Source organism: Cydia fagiglandana, chromosome 26 (assembly GCF_963556715.1).
Source record: "Cydia fagiglandana chromosome 26, ilCydFagi1.1, whole genome shotgun sequence".
Classification (NCBI taxonomy): Eukaryota; Metazoa; Arthropoda; class Insecta; order Lepidoptera; family Tortricidae; genus Cydia; species Cydia fagiglandana.
In genome coordinates, this window is record NC_085957.1 from 1,310,761 (window position 1) to 1,329,695 (window position 18,935).

Sequence of the window (18,935 nt, forward strand, 5' to 3'; positions counted from 1 at the left end):
GTCCTTATATGAGTTTTTAAATGATTTGTTTGGTTGGTAGCATAACTACAGTGATCACATTTATAACGTTTTATATCGGAGTGTGCTTTTTTATGAATATTTAAATAACTATTTTTGACAGTAGCATAACTACCAATGTATATATATATATACATTTGTAGGGCTTTTCACCTGTGTGTAACCTAACATGAGCACTCAAATCAGACTTGTGGTTAGTTGAATAACTACAGTGACCACATTTATAACGTTTTGTATTAGCAAAATCATAGTTTGTACTATGGTGTACCATTTTATGTTTTTCTAAAAAAGTTTTGCTCGTACTAGCATAAGTACACTGGTCACATTTGTAAGGGATTTCACCAGTGTGTTGAATTACATGAAGTTTAAAAAGATGTAATCGATTGCTAGCATAATTACACTGGTTACACTGGTAAAGTTTCTCATTAGAATGAGTCTCTAAATGAAGCCGCAAATCACTTTCGCGGGCACTGGCATGACTACATTGTTCACATGTGTAAGGCTTTTCACCAGTATGTATCCTTACATGAACTTGCATAAGGCTCTTGTAGCTGCAAGAAAAGCTACATTGGTAACAATTGTATGCCTTTTCACTAGTATGTTTCATCAAATGACTAATTAAGCTTAGTTTTCTAGCTGTTACATATTTACAGTGGGCACATCGATAAGTTTCGAGTCTACTTGTTGGTGTCTCTGGAGTGGGTCCTGTAACAAGAATAGTTTATTTTACTAAATTACAAATTAAACATCAGTAAACAAGATGACTGACAAGACTCACAAGGATACTGACAGACAAACAAAAGACAAAGATCTTTTTCGGGTCTCTATTGTTTCCCAAATAAGTCATAATGTATTTTTAGGGTTCCGTAGCCAAATGGCAAAAAACTGAACCCTTTTGGATTCGTCATGTCTGTCTGTCTGTCCTTATGTCACAGCCACTTTTTTCCGAAACTATAAGAACTATACTGTTGAAATTTGGTAAGTAGATGTATTCTGTAAACCGCATTAAGATTTTTACACAAAAAAAGAAAAAATAAAACATTAAATTTTGGGGGTTCCCCATACCTAGATCTGAAACTCAAAAGATTTTTTTTTCATCCGACCCATACGTGTGGGATGGGATATCTAGGGATAGGTCTTCAAAAATGATATTGAGGTTTCTAATATAATTTTTTTCTAAACTGAATAGTTTGCGCGAGAGACACTTCCAAAGTGGTAAAATGTGTATCTAACTTCTAAAATAAGAGTATGATAAAACTAAAAAAAAATATGATGTACATTACCGTGCAAACTTCCACTGAAAATTGGTTTGTACGATATCTAGTACGTAGTTTTTTTTAATACGTCATAAATCGTAAACCGCAATTTTATTATGTTACTTGCTGCTACGGAACCCTTCATGGGCGAGTCCGACTCGCACTTGGCCGCTTTTTTGGCCGAATTTTCGTTAGCTATGCTTTCTTATTTATCTATTGTCAAGTACAGAAGAGACTCCTTAAGCAAGGAGTTTCGTACACCGGCCCGCCAGTTGCTATCTCTATTACTGTGAGTGCCGAGGACCATTATACCTCCCATATTTAAGATATTATTTGTTTATAATAGTGGATTAATCATTTTCAAACCCTTTTTAATGGGATCAAATAAATAAAAAAATAAAAGAGAAGGTAGCTGTAATGTCGTGTCAGGAAATCAAGGAGGCGGCCCTGGATAGAGTAAAATGGAGAGAGCTACACCGACAAGAGTATAACTCTTAAATTTACGAAGTACGTAAAGAAATTATTACTTTCCTTTTTGTTTGTTGTTGTTTTTAGGGTTCCGTACCCAAAGGGTAAAACCCTATTACTAAGACTTCGCTGTCCGTCCGTCCGTCTCACAAACCGTGATAGCTAGACAGTTGAAATTTTCACAGATGATGTATTTCTGTTGCCGCTATAACAACAAATACTAAAAACAGAATAAAATAAAGATTTAAGTGGGGCTCCCATACAGCAAACGTCATTTTTGACCAAAGTTAAGCAACGTCGGGCGTGGTACTTGGATGGGTGACCGTTTTCTTTTTGCATTTTCCCGTTTTTTTTTTGCTTTATGGTACGGAACCCTTCGTGCGCGAGTCTGACTCGCACTTGCCCGGTTTTTTTTTATTTTTGTTTGTTGCCTTTGTACTAATGATGTGTGTTCTTTCATGTTTTATGTTTTTTTTTGTACAATAAAGTATTTTATTACTACTACTACTTTGTTGTTATATCACATGAATTGAATGTTAATACTAGTTGAAATTGTTACAAAATGTAACACTAATTATATTTCTAGATTCAGTATACAAAATTACCTTGACAAATGTACTGTATTCAAGTAATCACAGTTTTTTCCACCAAAATGCTCATAGCGTGAACACAACCAATTTAGAAAATGAGCACACGTCTGCTCAGGTCTCACCTTGTCCTTTGACATTCCCAACTGTGTTCCTAAGTTCACTCTCTACACCAGCTCCATGAGCCTTTCTCAGGCTGTCCCGGTCTGCGCTCCGAGTGAGCAGCGTGTCCACAGCGAGACGCTCCAGCCTTACACAGCAGTCCCTCAGTAATGGTCTCCCGGGGACAATCTCACATGACTGCTTCACTCCTATCGCTAAATCGGAAACTGAAACCAGACTCAGAATCAAACTAAATGCAATCTATTTAAACAATAAAATGCCTACAGAGATACTTTCCACATGACCATCCTAATGGCAGTATAAGCTGGATCCACACAGAGCCATCTTGCGCGCGAGGCAACTTCCTTACGCACGAAACGCCCTGTGTAGGCGTGCCTCGGCCGAGGCGGCGCGTGCGAGGCATGTCTACACTGTGTGGACCTGGCTATTGAGTATACAATCATAAATTATTTCAATATTTCAGAAATCCTTTTCAAATTATGTTACGTCAAGCAATAACCCCTTTTTTCATAAATCTTTACGGGCCTGATTTAGTCAAAATGAAAGATGGATAAACGATTATTAACTAGAGTTCGTTTTTTTTAGCATTAGAAAGAACTTGCAAGAAGGTAAGCCATCTTGACATGTCTTTTAATTGAAAAACGCTTTTTAATAATCAAAAACTATTACTTATGAAAGTAGAAGAATATAAATGATTGTATTAGATTCATAATTGTTACATATTTGCCGTAACTTATTTTTAAAATGTGTTTTTCAATTAAAAGACACATCAAGATTGTTTACCTAATTTCTAATGCTAAAAAAAACGAAGTATAATTGAGGTTTGTAGTGCTTTTATGAATAAGGGGGTAATATTTAGAATCCACGACCGACCTGTCGGTGCGTGGCGCACGCGCCGCTCCACTAGCACGGGGCCGAGCACGAGCTCATCTTTCACTGCGTGGTCTGTGTACAGCCCCGCCGCCGCCGCCGCCGCGCTCACGGCAAGCGACTCATCTTTTACACACACATCAGAGCTCGGCTCGGCTTTTATAGACACATCCTCGCACCTGGACTCGTCTTTTACACACACGTCATCCAGCAAAGGTTCATCTTTCACAAACGATTCCTCGATCGAAGGCTTGTGTATACACACATCCTCACAGGGCTCAGCCTTCACGGAAACATTCTCTGCGCCCTGTAACGCTGACGACTCCATCGTCCGCTAAAAACACTTCGATTCGATATATTCTTTTGAGTAACGTAAACAGAGGTTGAATCTGATTTATTTAGAAACCAAATCAACCAAAGGTTACGCGACAAACTATTTCTTGGTGAAATTCTCCAAAAAACACAATAAAATCGTATTTTGTAATTGTCAGTTTTGTTTGACATGTCACCGTTTTTTTTTTAATTCGTCCTTTCTGGACAGGCTAAGACCAAAGGCCATACTGCCTAGTCTTGAGTTTTGTTTGACATGTCACTGTTTTTCTTTTCTTCTGTAAAAGCTCAAATAGACGACTATGAGACGGCCTCACCATGTGTACGCCCGTCTGTAAACACTTTAAACGTCAAAACCGTGTCAAAAGCATGTCAAAAGTGTTGTAAGTTGATATCGTTCATATACCTTAAGTTAGTATCGTATTATAGGATTTAATTTACTCGATTGCTTTTCAAAAAGCAATAACACAACATAAATCAAATAGTTGACTCGAGATTGAAGAGTATAAGTAATGTATAAAACACTTGATTTCACTGGTTTCACCTGTAAAAATATTCAATTATGTTTTATTCCCAATTTCATTTCTCCAGACTGATATCTGAACGTACGCGAACAGATGATCGATCGATATGTAAATAAATATCACTATAAATACATATTCGTATTTGTGAAATTATACGGTTTTTAAAATTTCAACGCGATGAGTGTGAAGAAGGAAGTACTATGCCAAATATGCTGTGTGATCCTCCACAGCCGGACCACCTCGCCTGATTGCGCTCAGTTTTTAATGGCGAAATGTACCTCTAATGTACTTCATGTACCTCGTCGGAAATTGAACGTACCTCTGTAGTTTGGCAGATATATGCGTTTAAAAGGGGTCCGGCTGGGGAGTAAAATCTGCAGCCGGACCACGCCTGGATCCGTTGATATCTGTTATTTTGAGATATAATTTAAATAACAGATGAATGTACCTGTTACGTACCTCTGAATAAATTGTTTTTTTATTTAATAAATGGTCTCATAAAGGAATTTTCATACATTTAATTTTTTGAGTATACGCGTAAGCGCCTGTCAAAAAATAATAGCAACATAGTAGAAAACAAATGTATTCAATTCGGGCAAGTCGTCTACCTTGTCAACTAGATACAAATGTGGGTGCTTATAGGGAGTGTTTTAAACCGACACGAGTTGCGAATTACCTTTTCGCACGTGTATTGTACAACGTTTTACAGTACACAGTTGAAATTCTCAGAGATGTTGCCGCTATTACAACAAATACTAAAAAATAAATATTTACGTGGGGCTCCCATACAACAAACGTGATTTATTTTGCCGTTTTGTGCGTATTATATAAATAAATATTAGGTATGCGGACATTCTTATAGTAGACCGGCCAGCGAAAGAAAAGTCTTCTATTAGAAATCGATTTTCGCTCATGTCGTCCCGGATATGGGTGAATATGGTATCGATGCATTCAGTGTAATGCTTCGATCCCAAATATATGAGACCACGAGCACGAAAGTGGTGGGGATAGTTGCTGTGACGTCATAAACTCGGCAGTACAAACTTTTTTTTATTTGGTTTAAACATTCCATGTGGGGTACCAAATGAAGGGACTTTGTGAGTAGGTAGATCACAAATATATAATATACTGTAACATTTTCAATACTTGGTCTAACAAATTATTAGAAAACGTTTAAAAATTTCACAATCCACAGTTGACTTCGAACTGCTATAAATTGAAAATGGCTGAATGGATTACTCCAAAATACATACCAAGTGACTGTGAATATCCTTTTCTCAAAAATGGACGGCAAAGTCGACTTTGCCGTCTAAAAAATAGGTCGCGAAGCGCGTAGTTTATGGTCACTCAAAAATTAAAAAGTTAAAAACATTGCAGTCTCGCTTTTGGGACTGCAATGTTGCATACAAATTCCATTATTTGTCGAGTTCCAAACTTTTTAAAATTTGAAATGGCCATATTAAATGAGGGCACAGGCCCATTAAACAGCCAAACAGATGATTAGTACCGCGACTATTTAGTTGTCTCAAATAGGTTGGCGTATTTTCGGCAAAAAAATACACTTCTATTTTTTTATTAAAAAAATAAAAAGGCGGCATGGGCTTTTTTATGTGAAAATATATACGTAAGAATGTTGGTTTTGTAAAATATTACTATGATATTTATATTTCTTGCACCATTTTTGAGAAAAGCACTATATATGACTCGGCTGGAAGGCTACTTGCTGGCTTCGGATTCAATTAAACGGACTCCCAAGGTCGTCCGTTTAAAACGAATCCTCAGCCTGCAAGTAGCTACTTCCGAGCCTCGACAATAATGTACTATTACATAATTTTAAAAAATGATTAACCAGATATATCAAAAAATAAGAAAAGTACATCAAGTTGAATAAAAGTATAATTTTCCGTTACATTAAACTGCAACTATTATTAAGGGGCTACCCGAGGTTATCATCGATTTTTGACAAGTTTTGAATCGTATCTCCTTTTTTTGCTCTACAGACAGAATTATAAGACAAACGGTTATCGGTTTTTCAATTTTTTAATTTCGGTTTTGTCCACTGGATTTTGAAAGAAATGAATTCTATTTGGGTTTGTCATTGAGATCTCGAAAAATGTGTCCAGGGTTTTAATTTTAAGGGGCTCCCCCACGCCAATCACCTTCGATCTGAATCCCTTAGTTTTCTAATGTTTTTTATAGCTTATCATATTAACAGCAACGGCTTTAAGCAATATAGTATCCCACATTTACTTTAAAGCTCATTGTCTTCGAGATATTTGGCATCAAAGTTGAACAATATTAGGCTAAGAAACTGGTTTTCTGGCCATAACTTTTGTGTGAATTAGTTTAAAATTAAAACCTTGGACACGATTTTCGAGACTTCAAAGACGAACCCAAATATGTCGATTTCGTACATGTAAGATTCTTCACTGCAAACTAGATACGAAAAAAGTGTTTTTTTAGACAATGTTTAAAAAATTCATAAAAAAATAAGTATTAGTTTTTTTCAAAATCCGGTGGACAAAACCGGAGATAAAAGATTGAAGAACCGATAACCGTTTGTCTTATAATTCTATCTGTAGTGCAAAAAAAGGAGATACGATTCAAAACTTGTTAAAAATCGATGAAAACCTCGGGTAGCCCCTTAAACTAATTAACACAAAAGTTATGGCCAGGAAACCAGTTTTTTAGCCTAAAATTGTTCAACTTTAATGCCAAACATCTCAAAGACAATGAACTTTGAAGTAAATGTGGGATACTATATTGCTTAAACCCGTTGCTGTTAATATAATAAGCTACAAAAAACATTAGAAAACTAAGGGATTCAGATCAAAGGTCAGTGGCGTTGGGTAGCCCCTTAAAACAAACAAAAAACCCGACTGTTGACATATATTTTTGTAGTAGTATTTTCACTATCTTTCATTTGATACCCATATTGCTGCAGTAAGAACCCCCCCCCCTCCATTTTTCACTACCATAATTCTGACGAATTCAACCACACCTCATGTCAAAAAATGTCCAGCCCTTTGGGGTGTAGGGTGTGTCAAATAAAAATACATACACAGGCTATATATTTCTGATCTACACACAAAGTCCCTTAATTTGGTACCCCACATGGTATGTTTACACCAGTGGTGGGCAAAGTACGGCCCGCGGGCCATCTCCGGCCGGCGAATGGATTTTATCCGGCCCGCCGCCGGTCCTATAAAATAGTATATGGCATTGGCCCACGATTATCACGAATGAAAAAAAAAATTGGCTACAATTCTGGCTCTCCACTTAAAATTTCTAAACTTTCAGGCCCCCCATGATAAAAAAAAAGATAAAAGATAAAAAATAGTTTATTCATGAAGAAAGTTTGCCCACCACTGGTTTACACGAAAAAAAAGAAAAAGTTTGTACTGCCGACTTTATGACGTCACAGCAACTATCCCTATATATATTTGGGTTCAAGGCATTACACTGAATGCATCGATACCATATTCACCCATATCCGAGACGACATGAGCGAAAATCGATTTCTAATAGAAGACTTTTCTTTCGCTGGCCGGTCTACTATAAGAATGTCCGCATACCTAATATTTATTTATATATTACGCACAAAACGGCAAAATAAATCACGTTTGTTGTATGGGAGCCCCACGTAAATATTTATTTTTTAGTATTTGTTGTAATAGCGGCAACATCTCTGAGAATTTCAACTGTGTACTGTAAAACGTTGTACAATACACGTGCGAAAAGGTAATTCGCAACTCGTGTCGGTTTAAAACACTCCCTATAAACACCCACATTTGTATCTAGTTGACAAGGTAGAGACGACTTGCCCGAATTGAATACATTTGTTTTCTACTGTGTTGCTATTATTTTTTGACAGGCGCTTACGCGTATACTCAAAAAATTAAATGTATGAAAATTCCTTTATGAGACCATTTATTAAATAAAAAAACAATTTATTCAGAGTTACGTAACAGGTACATTCATCTGTTATTTAAATTATATCTCAAAATAACAGATATCATCGGATCCTGGCGTGGTCCGGCTGCAGATTTTACTCCCCAGCCGGACCCCTTTTAAACGCATATATCTGCCAAACTACAGAGGTACGTTCAATTTCCGACGAGGTACATGAAGTACATTAGAGGTACATTTCGCCATTAAAAACTGAGTGCAATCAGGCGAGGTGGTCCGGCTGTGGAGGATCACACAAATATGCTAAATGCTAAGTATCAAAATATTTATAGAGCACCAACCTTCTAATTTGTTTACATTTGTATGAGAGTTGTCTTCCCACATTGTCGTAATTATTTAAGAGCTTAAATAATAGTTTGCGAACCTCACTCAGTATAGACATTTTTTTTTTTTTTTTTAAATTATGAATGGGCTTACTCATGGCCACAGACTAGCCGAGGCGTAGACGTGGCCTACGATGGAGTTAATATTATTTAAAATAAACCCCTCTGAAACAGCTATTATTTATGGGTACTCATATGAAATATTTTCTTAATTAATTAAGGAAACTAGGCAATATGATTAAAACATTTATTTAAATAATTTCAAAATTAACCCGGAGAGCCTTAAGGGCCTTAATGACAGGAACTTAAGGTAAACTAGCTCTTATCTAAATAACATGAGCATCAGACTCTTATTTAAGTGTTGAGGGAACAGTTATGGGTATAGCGAACTCTTTTTTTAAAATGTTTTGGTAGAAGCGGCCTACTGACAAACAAACTTAAAGGGTACTAAGGGTATGAGGGCGCCAGAACCAGCATCTCTGGTTCAGTAATAAATATTAAATAAAGGGTCGATCTAACCTCCAAAACTTCGAAAGACCGTAAACAATACAACCGCCACGTTGGCCAGTAACCTCTGCGTGGAAGTATGGGAAACGCCAGGCACAGCTCCTTGCCACTGGTAGCTCGGCTTGCAGAAGCTGGCATCTTGAGGCCACACCGTAAACTTGTAATAAAGACGGTAAATCTTGAAACCCTGAAATTTATAAAACTACTAAGTAACGGAACAGTCATTCACAGAATCGAATAAATATACTGGACTGCGAGTAGGTCGCTGCTTACCCGGGGCAGACAATAAGCGGGTGTAGGAAAGGACTTGCATAATTTCAATGCACCCGGGGCTTCAATTTCCAGGACGATTCACATCCAACGAGCTGCAATAATATAAAAACAATCAGCACTGCACTAACAAATCCATCCAAAACAATTAAGGAATCGACGAGCTACTTACGATTAGGCGGCTTAAACCGCGATATAGGTAGAAGCCATCAGACGGCACCTGGCCGCTGGGCGAAGGAAACGAACCACCTTGCTACCATCTCTTCCAAATCCAAAAAGAACGGCTAGCTACGTGGCGAGCTATCGGTGACAGATACAACGACGGGGTTACCAGAGTCCGAACGGGGCTCGGGCGAACACTACATGACTTGACAAAAAAAACGCTTTCTTTCCTATTTAGGTTACTTAAAAGATTAATTAATACAACGCGCAGACGAAATAAAAAAAGTATTTGAAGACAATTTTAATTTACAAACCCCTTTCGATAAAAAAAAAACCAAAAATGTAGGAAGGCACCGAAATTATTTTTAATCTAGCAACACGGACCATGTTGTTATCGACTGTGCTCGCTAGATGGCGTTAAGGGTATCAAACGAATATGGGTCACATACAAAACAGTATTGAAAAATGAAGAATTAAAATTTTGTTGTTACACCTCATAAACCGCAAACAATTTGAATGACTGACGTGAATAAAATTGACAACTGACTTTTAGCTTTTTTTCAAATCATAGACAATTGGTGATACAACAACGAAATATCTGTCAACAAATTTTGGCTAGCCAGACTCTATCAATAAGGATATTTAGACTACGTCCCATAGCAGCAACATTACCATCAAAAAGGCCTTTTACATTATGTAACAACAAAAACTTGTTTATTAAAAGTTTATAGGACATTTTTGTCTCTAAATATGATCAGGAATACGCTGTTAAAATTATTCGGTTTACTCATGTTACACCATGTATAAATAAACTATTTCTATTCTATATAAATACACAAGTTTTTAAACTTTAGGTAATCAAATGAAGAGAGACTCCAAAGTAGGCTTACTCCAGAATTAATCACACATTTAACTATGAGCAAAAAAAGTGTTAAATGTTAATTAGAAATCTATTCAGTCTCGGGCCCACCCCGTGAGTAGCGCCCAGCATATAGAAAATAGCTCTCACCAAATAGCTCTCTCTAGCAATTCTAGGACATCTGCACAGACCTTGTCCGTGTCCTTTAACCTTCCCAACTGTGGTATTCCTGAGTTCGCGAAGGTCCCATGGTTTGAATTCCCGTAAGGGAATTTATTGATGTTTATCACTACTATTGGCTATCTTATTGGTGTTATCGAAGTATCTAAGTATGTGTATTGTTGTCTAGTGACTATAGTACAAGTTATGCTTAGTTTGGGGGTAGGTTTATCTGTATAAGATTGTCGCCAAATAATTACTATTTATAATTTCCCCAAATTACTTAACTTCTTGCTATGATTTAATCAGTCAAATTTTATTGTACCCTAAATTAATAAAAAAAAACACCCCTATACTACAATAAAAATTCACCCCTCGGCAAGGTGGGTTCCCAGTCACTTCCACCAGCCTCTTTGATAAGGCTCTGAAAAATTTCAGGGCACCGGGATCCCACTATGATTATACAGGGTGACCTTAGCCATTGGACACACCCTGAAATCCCACTTGGGGTTACTTCTCAGAAATGCTCTAACGATAATATTGTTTTTATTAGAACAAAACATAAAAAAATAAATTATCAAACAAAAGTTATTTCCAATAATCGACAACAAATAGAAACATACTGTATTAATCATTGGCAGTGCTTTTGACAATTTGTTTGAAAATGTGCAGCAATGATGACATTTGTCAAAAGTCAGAATCTTATTAATGTCATAAATAAAAAAGATAATCAAAACGGTCGAAGGTTTCATACTATTTATTACCTCAGGAGCTACTAACACATACAGGTTGCGTCAAAGTAAAAATATCGTAATTTGTAAATTTCTTCGTAACCGCTACACCGATTGTTATGATACTTTGTATACTGGTTCTGAATAACCTAAGGCATATGTACATTTCGGCTTTGTCCAATGGCTAGGGACACCCTGTATATGTAAGTAAATATAATGGGTTTGCAATCACAAATGATTTTTAAACTGATAAATTGTAAAATCTTCAAATGATGTTACATCACATCATTCAATAATTTTTTTGAATTCACAACTGACCTGTTGGTGCGTGGCGCACGCGCCGCTCCACTAGCACGGGGCCGAGCACGAGCTCATCTTTCACTGCGTGGTTTGTGTACAGCCCCGCCGCCGCCGCCGCCGCGCTCACACCGAGCAACTCGTCTTTTACACACACATCAGAGCACGAAGGCTCGTCTTTTACACACACATCAGAGCACGAAGGCTCGTCTTTTACACACACATCAGAGCACGAAGGCTCGTCTTTTACACACACGTCAGAGCACGAAGGCTCGTCTTTTACACACACGTCAGAGCACGAAGGCTCGTCTTTTACACACACATCAGAGCACGAAGGCTCGTCTTTTACACACACGTCAGAGCACGAAGGCTCGTCTTTTACACACACACCAGAGCACGAAGGCTCGTCTGTTACACACACATCAGAGCACGAAGGCTCGTCTTTTACATACACGTCATCCAGCAAAGGTTCATCTTTCACAATCAATTCGTCGATCGAGGGCTTCTCTGTTATACACACATCCTCACAGCGCTCAGCCTTCACGAAAACCTCTGCGCCCTGTAACGCTGACGACTCCATCGTCAACTCACTTGATTTGATAGGTATGTTCTTTAATTTAACGTAAACAGAGGTAGTATCTTATTTATTTCGAAACCAAATCCTCCAAATATTATGCGGCAATCTATTTCTTGGTGAAATTCCCTCAAAATCAGATTAAATTAAATAAATTCCAGCCCTGCTGCAGCCTGCAAGCTATCTGCAAGCTCTGCAAGTGACATTTATTTTGGTGACATTGACAGTTGTTTTTTTTTAAGTTTTTTAACTCAACCATAACTCAATGTAGAGTAACCAGGCTCGGAGTAATTAATGGAGCCGCCATTAACAGGCATTCCCCTCTGTCGAAAATAGGCGGCCAATGGTCAACCATATGTATGGACTGACGTTTATCTGACATGACGTACCTATACATTTGATGTGCCCCTCCCCCGCAAAAAACGGCAGACTATTTTGTACCGAAAATTTTAGACATGGCGTCTCCGTTGTTAATTACTCCGAGTAGCCAGGCGTCATGACGATTCATTTGAAGAAAAAGGTTTTTTGTGAATTTTAAGGCATCTAAGGGGCAATCATCAGGGGGCGAATATGTAGTGAGGGTAGTAAATGGTTGACTGGCCCCCTTTCGCAAGTTACAGGCGATCGTATAGATGTATAAGCACATTTAAGAGCTTTTAAAGCTGTAACAGACGGGCGTACCGGACCGCAACCTGGGTCCGGTCCGAGGCCTGAGCGGCTACCGCGAAAACCGAAATTCACAAATTGCGGGGAACTTTCTCTTTTACTCCAATGAAGGCGTAATTAGAGTGACAGAGAAAAATCCCCGCAATTTGCGAACTTCGATTTTCGCGGTTATAGCCCTGTTCGGTCGAGTGCAAAGAATCTAGACACGCGGCAGCGTGTCAAGCCAAGTTCAAGCAAAGGAACTGGCTAGCCAGCGCCAAGTGTAATATTACACGAACCACTTGGTGCCACATTTGACCCTTCTATAACTCAAAACATCTTTAACGTAAACACATAAAACTACGTGTGTTTAATTATATCCATAAGGACATCTAGAAGCCCAAATTTCATGAAGCTAGCTCAAACGGTTATAAAGATATGAAGGTCAAAAAGTCGTAAATTTTAAGACTGACTGACATACCTATAGTACCTAAACCTAACCTACTTCCAGATGACCTAGAAGGATGAAATTTGGAATCCAGCTCAGTTATTGTGTGAAAGCGTAGGAAAAAATCTAAAAATTAAAAAAAGTTATAAAATAGGGGGGGGTCCCCATACAAAAAAAAACATTTTTTATTGTGACTGACATATAAGTACCTAAACCTAACCTACTTCCAGATGACCTAGAAGGATGAAATTTGGAATCCAGCTCAGTTATTGTGTGAAAGCGTAGGAAAAAATCTAAAAATTAAAAAAAGTTATAAAATAGGGGGGGTCCCCGTACAAAAAAACCATTTTTTTATTGTGACTGACATATAAGTACCTAAACCTAACCTACTTCCAGATGACCTAGAAGGATGAAATTTGGAATCCAGCTCGGTAATTGTGTGTAAGCGTAGGAAAAAACCTAAAAATAAAAAAAGTTAAAAAATAGGGGGGGTCCCCATACAAAAAACCTGTAATACGCGCTAAACAACCGGCCAACGGTGTGTCGTTGGCGGCGCGCGGCACCACATAATTAATACAAAGAACAGAAGTAAAAAACATGCAGCGGAAACACAAGAAAAAACATTAAATCTCAATACCTGCCTAGTTTTCTTTACAAAAAGTATTGATATCCCATCAAAAACATAAATGTAAAAAAGGAGAGCCAAGTTCAATACAAAAATTATGCTTGGCTGTGGGGTTCGCCGCAAAAAGAATGGAGATTTAAATGAGTGCCAAGTTCTATGCAAAATCCAAATATGTATTTATAGGAACAAAATAACATTATAAACAAGTATTAAACTCTATTTCTTTGCTTTATTGGATACCTATAACAATTGCTGTTATTTAAAAAAAATGTGAGATCTTAAAGTAGGTTAGATTTGGCTTGGCCAGTTTTTATCAGAATTACAAAATATATATGTTGAATAACTTTATAAAATGACTGATGTAATGAAAACTGGCCAAGTCAAATCTAACCTGCTTTAAGATCTCGCATTTTTTTTAAATAACAGCAATTGTTATAGGTATCCAATAAAGCAAAGAAATAGAGTTTAATACTTGTTTATAATGTTATTTTGTTCCTATAAATACATATTTGGATTTTGCATAGAACTTGGCACTCATTTAAATCTCCATTCTTTTTGCGGCGAACCCCACAGCCAAGCATAATTTTTGTATTGAACTTGGCTCTCCTTTTTTACATTTATGTTTTTGATGGGATACAATACTCCTTAAGCGCCCTCCACACTCATGTGCCATTCGCTCACTCGCATGGACGGGGCTTCATACTAACGAGCGCTTTTTCAATGCGCGTTAAAAAAGCGCTTGAATCCGTCCACACGATAAGCGCCCTCCAGACTATGCGCGTGAATCGCGGGCGAAGCCGCTAACGCGAGTGTGGCGTCGATTTCGCAGATTGTTCACGCCTTCGCGCCATGTTCTCCGTTTTTTGTCGGTATTTCGGCCCGCGTCAAAAGCCCCCTTCAGACTATGCGCGTGAATCGCGGGCGAAGCCGCGAACGCGAGTGTGGAGTCGATTTCGCTGTCCGCGAAAATCGACGACACACTCGCGTTCGCGGCTTCGCGCCGCGATTCGCACACGAGTGTGGAGGAGGCTAAAGGAGACGCGAAGCGCTGTGGTAATGTGGAGTCTTGCAAGTTCGCGCTTCGCGTCTCCTTTGACGCGGGCCGAAATACCGACAAAAAACGGAAAACAAGGCGCGAAGGCGTGAACAATCTGCGAAATCGACGCCACACTTGCGTTCGCGGCTTCGCCCGCGATTCACGCTCATAGTCTGAAGGGGGCTTTAGAATTGTCAGTAGAAAAAGGCCCGAAATTAAAATTTCTAGTAAATTTATAGGGGAAGTCATCTCTTCGCTTTTTACAAGGGGGTTGTCCATAAATTACGTCATCGATCTTTGCCACCCCCCCCCCCCCCCCGCCACCCAAATCATCCCAAAAATCATGCTTCGAATGACCCCGTTTCCTCCTACGTCATGCTACCATCATCCGATGTCCAGACAGTCCCCCCACCCCACCCCTAATTTAAAATGACGTAATAGTGAATAGCCCCAAGGTAACTGCTATGCATATGGTCACAGATTCTTCACGCTTATTTTTGTTTTAAAGAAGCAATTGAAGCGGAAAGGATCAATTGTATTTCAATATTTCATTACGTATATATGACGTTAATATTCACCGGAAAACAGGCGATGGTATTATTAGTACTTGTTTTTCTGTACGTATAAGTGTACGTTTAGAGTTTTTCTTAGGAAAGGTTTAGGTGTGTATACTGAACAAAAAATGCACAGGGCCGCTAAAAGAAGTTTTCACTTCAATAAAATAGAAGACACCATGAGGAGTGTTATTGTAATACTGACCACCTTGTGCTTGCACGGCGGCACAAATGCCACCATTTATGACGAGGAATTGTATAGGAGCGTTTTGGATCCAGCGCTGTGTGAGGCCCAATTAGAAGTTATGGACAAGAATCAATGTAAGTACATATTACATATTGGCCCAGCGTTAGCGAAGGTCTCCGTTGCAGCTTGGGCAAAATGGTCGCAATTTCTCAACCGATTCTCGTGAAATTTTGTGAATAGCTTTTATGATTAAATAGATTTTTTTTCGACTCAGTTTTTGGGAAAATTTTAAAATGGTGGAGATCTATGGGAGTACTCGACGAGGTCTACAGTTTACAAAGCTGCTTGGTTTATAAGGGGGCAAAGTTGCTGTTTAACCCCACATTATAAAGATTCAAAAATGACAAAAAAACCGGGCAAGTGCGAGTCTGACTCGCGCACGAAGGGTTCCGTACCATAAAGCAAAAAAACAAAAAAAATAAAAAATAAAACGGTCAACCATCCAAGTACTGACCCCTCCCGACGTTGCTTAACTTTGGTCAAAAATCACGTTTGTTGTATGGGAGCCCCATTTAAATCTTTATTTTATTCTGTTTTTAGTATTTGTTGTTATAGCGGCAACAGAAATACATCATCTGTGAAAATTTCAACTGTCTAGCTATCACGGTTCGTGAGATACAGCCTGGTGACAGACGGACGGACGGACGGACGGACGGACGGACAGCGAAGTCTTAGTAATAGGGTCCCGTTTTACCCTTTGGGTACGGAACCCTAAAAACGTGACGAGGGTTTTAAGAGCCCATGAACGTGCACACTAGCGCCACTGCTAAATAATCGTGATTATTTAAATTTATTGTAATGACAGGTATTTTAAAAAGGGGGCCGCTACGGACTGTATTGTGTATTTAAGTACCTTTTGAATACATCAAACTAGTTTTTATGTTATAGTCCGTAGCGGCCCCCTTTTTAGGGTTCCGTAGCCAAATGGCAAAAAACGGAACCCTTATAGATTCGTCATGTCTGTCCGTCTGTCCGTGTATGTCACAGCCGCAGCCACTTTTTTCCGAAACTATAAGAACTATACTGTTGAAACTTGGTAAGTAGGGGTCATCCATTAATTACATCACACGTTTAGGGGGAGGGAGGGGGTCAAGAAAATGTGACATATTGTGACATGGGGGAGGGGGAGACACAAACTTTGTGACGTCACTTTAACTTCATCAGTAACCGAAAATTTATTCAAATTATTTTATTCGCTGTACATTTAAATAACATGTTTTTAAAACGATAATCGTTTTTATTCGTTTAATTTTCTTTCCTAAGCAGTTTTGGGTTATAAAACTACTAATATTTATATCGTCAAAAATATTTTGATAAAATATTAATAATACTTAGGTACTTACTTAATTCGATTTGGCGATTTCATAGAAAAAATGTAACGTCACACTAGGGGGGAGGGATTTGCCAAATGTGACCAAGTGTGACAAGGAGGGGGGGAGGGGTCCAAAAACCTAGAAATTCGTGTGACGTAATTAATGGATGACCCCGTAGATGTATTTTGTGAACCGCATTAAGATTTTCACACAATAATAGAAAAAAAACAATAAATTTTGGGGGTTCGCCATACTTAGAACTGAAACACAAAAATTTGTTTTCATCAAACCCATACGTGTGGGTTATCTATGGATAGGTCTTCAAAAATGATATTGAGGTTTCTATTATCATTTTTTTCCAAACTGAATAGTTTGCGCGAGAGACACTTCCAAATTGGTAAAATGTGTCCCCCCCCCCCCCCCCCCCGTAACTTCTAAAATAAGAGAATGATGAAACTAAAAAAAATATATGATGTACATTACCATGCAAACTTCCACCGAAAATTGGTTTGAACGAAATCTGTAACAGCACCAGTAATGGGACATTTAAGAGGAAATTTGGAGTATTTATTTATCTCCAGTCATGGACACCAAAGCTCCAGTAATGGGCCCCCGGTAATGGACGTGGATCCAGTAATGGGCCCCCTATAATGGACATTGCTCTATTAGTTATAAAATATTGCAATGGGGAATAAGTTATGGCAAAAAAATCATTTTTTGGTATAAGCTTTTATCGCTGAATGTATTTTTCTTTCTACAGCCAATTATTATTGTATTAGATCCATCGAGACAATTCTAATAGACCCAAACAAAATTAGTTAGGGTTTATTGCGATAAAGTTCCCATGGCCACCTCCTGTCTCCATCATCAGATCAGCTCCATGTTATCATAATATTGCATTATCATCCGGATTTGCATACTTAATTACATACATACTTACACAAAATTTCAACTGAATCGGAAATCGAAAAGTGGATCAAATTCAACTACCAAGATTGGACCCACACTAACTAACAGGGCAAGTTAAATAAAAGTTTGGAAAAACGATATTAATTTATCCGAAGTCTGAGAATACCTCCTGGTTGACATATTTTGTAACTACATTTTACTTCTGTATTGTTAAAAACATGATATTATGGCATGGCAAGCATCATCATGTCAATTGTCCCATCATAGGAGGTATGCAGTTTTACAGCTCCTATAATGGGATTGGGCCAAATACCACTATTTTTTTACATCTGTGGAGTCACAACATAGTGTGTTGTATACCTTATCTCATGATAAATGCAATTAACAAAACACATTCTAGTTTTCATCAAGTATTATTAATTAATTAAAATTTAATAAATTAACTCACCTCTCTTAGCGAAGTTATTAAGAATTCGTAGTGGTATTTTTTTTCAGTGACACGACAACTTTTGGGTTGACGCCAATTTCTTAAAAGATAACCGAATACAATAAAAATTGAAACATAAACAGCTCTAGGACTCTTATTTATGATAAAAATATATCCAGTGTTTATAAACTACTTTTAGGCACTGGTCCCACCGCGAGCTAGTAAGCTATGAGCTATCGGCTATAAACACGAACAAAAGATAAGCACTCCCGTGTAAATAAAAGAGACTCGGCGATATTTATAGCTCACCGCTGGGCGATAGCTCATAGCTTACTAGCTCGCGGTGGGACCAGTGCCTTAGATACTTACTTTAGAGGAATTGTGGTTTTTTGTCCCATTACTGGTTCCACGCCCATTATAGGGTATACTACTATAAGTAGTTTTTTTTTAATACGTCTTAAAACGTAAACCGCAATTTTATTATGTTACTTGCTGCTACGGAACGCTTCATGGGCGAGTCCGACTCGCACTTAGCCGCTTTTTTAAATACCTGTCGTTAAATTTAAATAATCACGATTATTTAGAAGTGGCTACGAGTGTTATTAAACAAACTTTGCTGACCATAGAGAATAATAAAAAAGAGTGTTAACTCCATACATCAGTTTTCTTGCCAAAACGTCGTAGCGTCATAGCGTCAAGTAGTG

General features: G+C 38.1%; 1 long non-coding RNA gene across 1 annotated transcript; it reads right to left on the reverse strand.

Moving 5' to 3' along the window:
* Positions 1-870: 870 nt before the first annotated feature.
* Positions 871-18,698, reverse strand: LOC134677593 (uncharacterized). Its single transcript, XR_010100049.1, has 2 exons — positions 18,660-18,698; positions 871-1,253 (listed from the first exon to the last, which is right to left on the reverse strand). It is a non-coding gene; the product is annotated as an uncharacterized LOC134677593 (long non-coding RNA).
* Between the last annotated feature and the right edge of the window lie 237 nt (positions 18,699-18,935).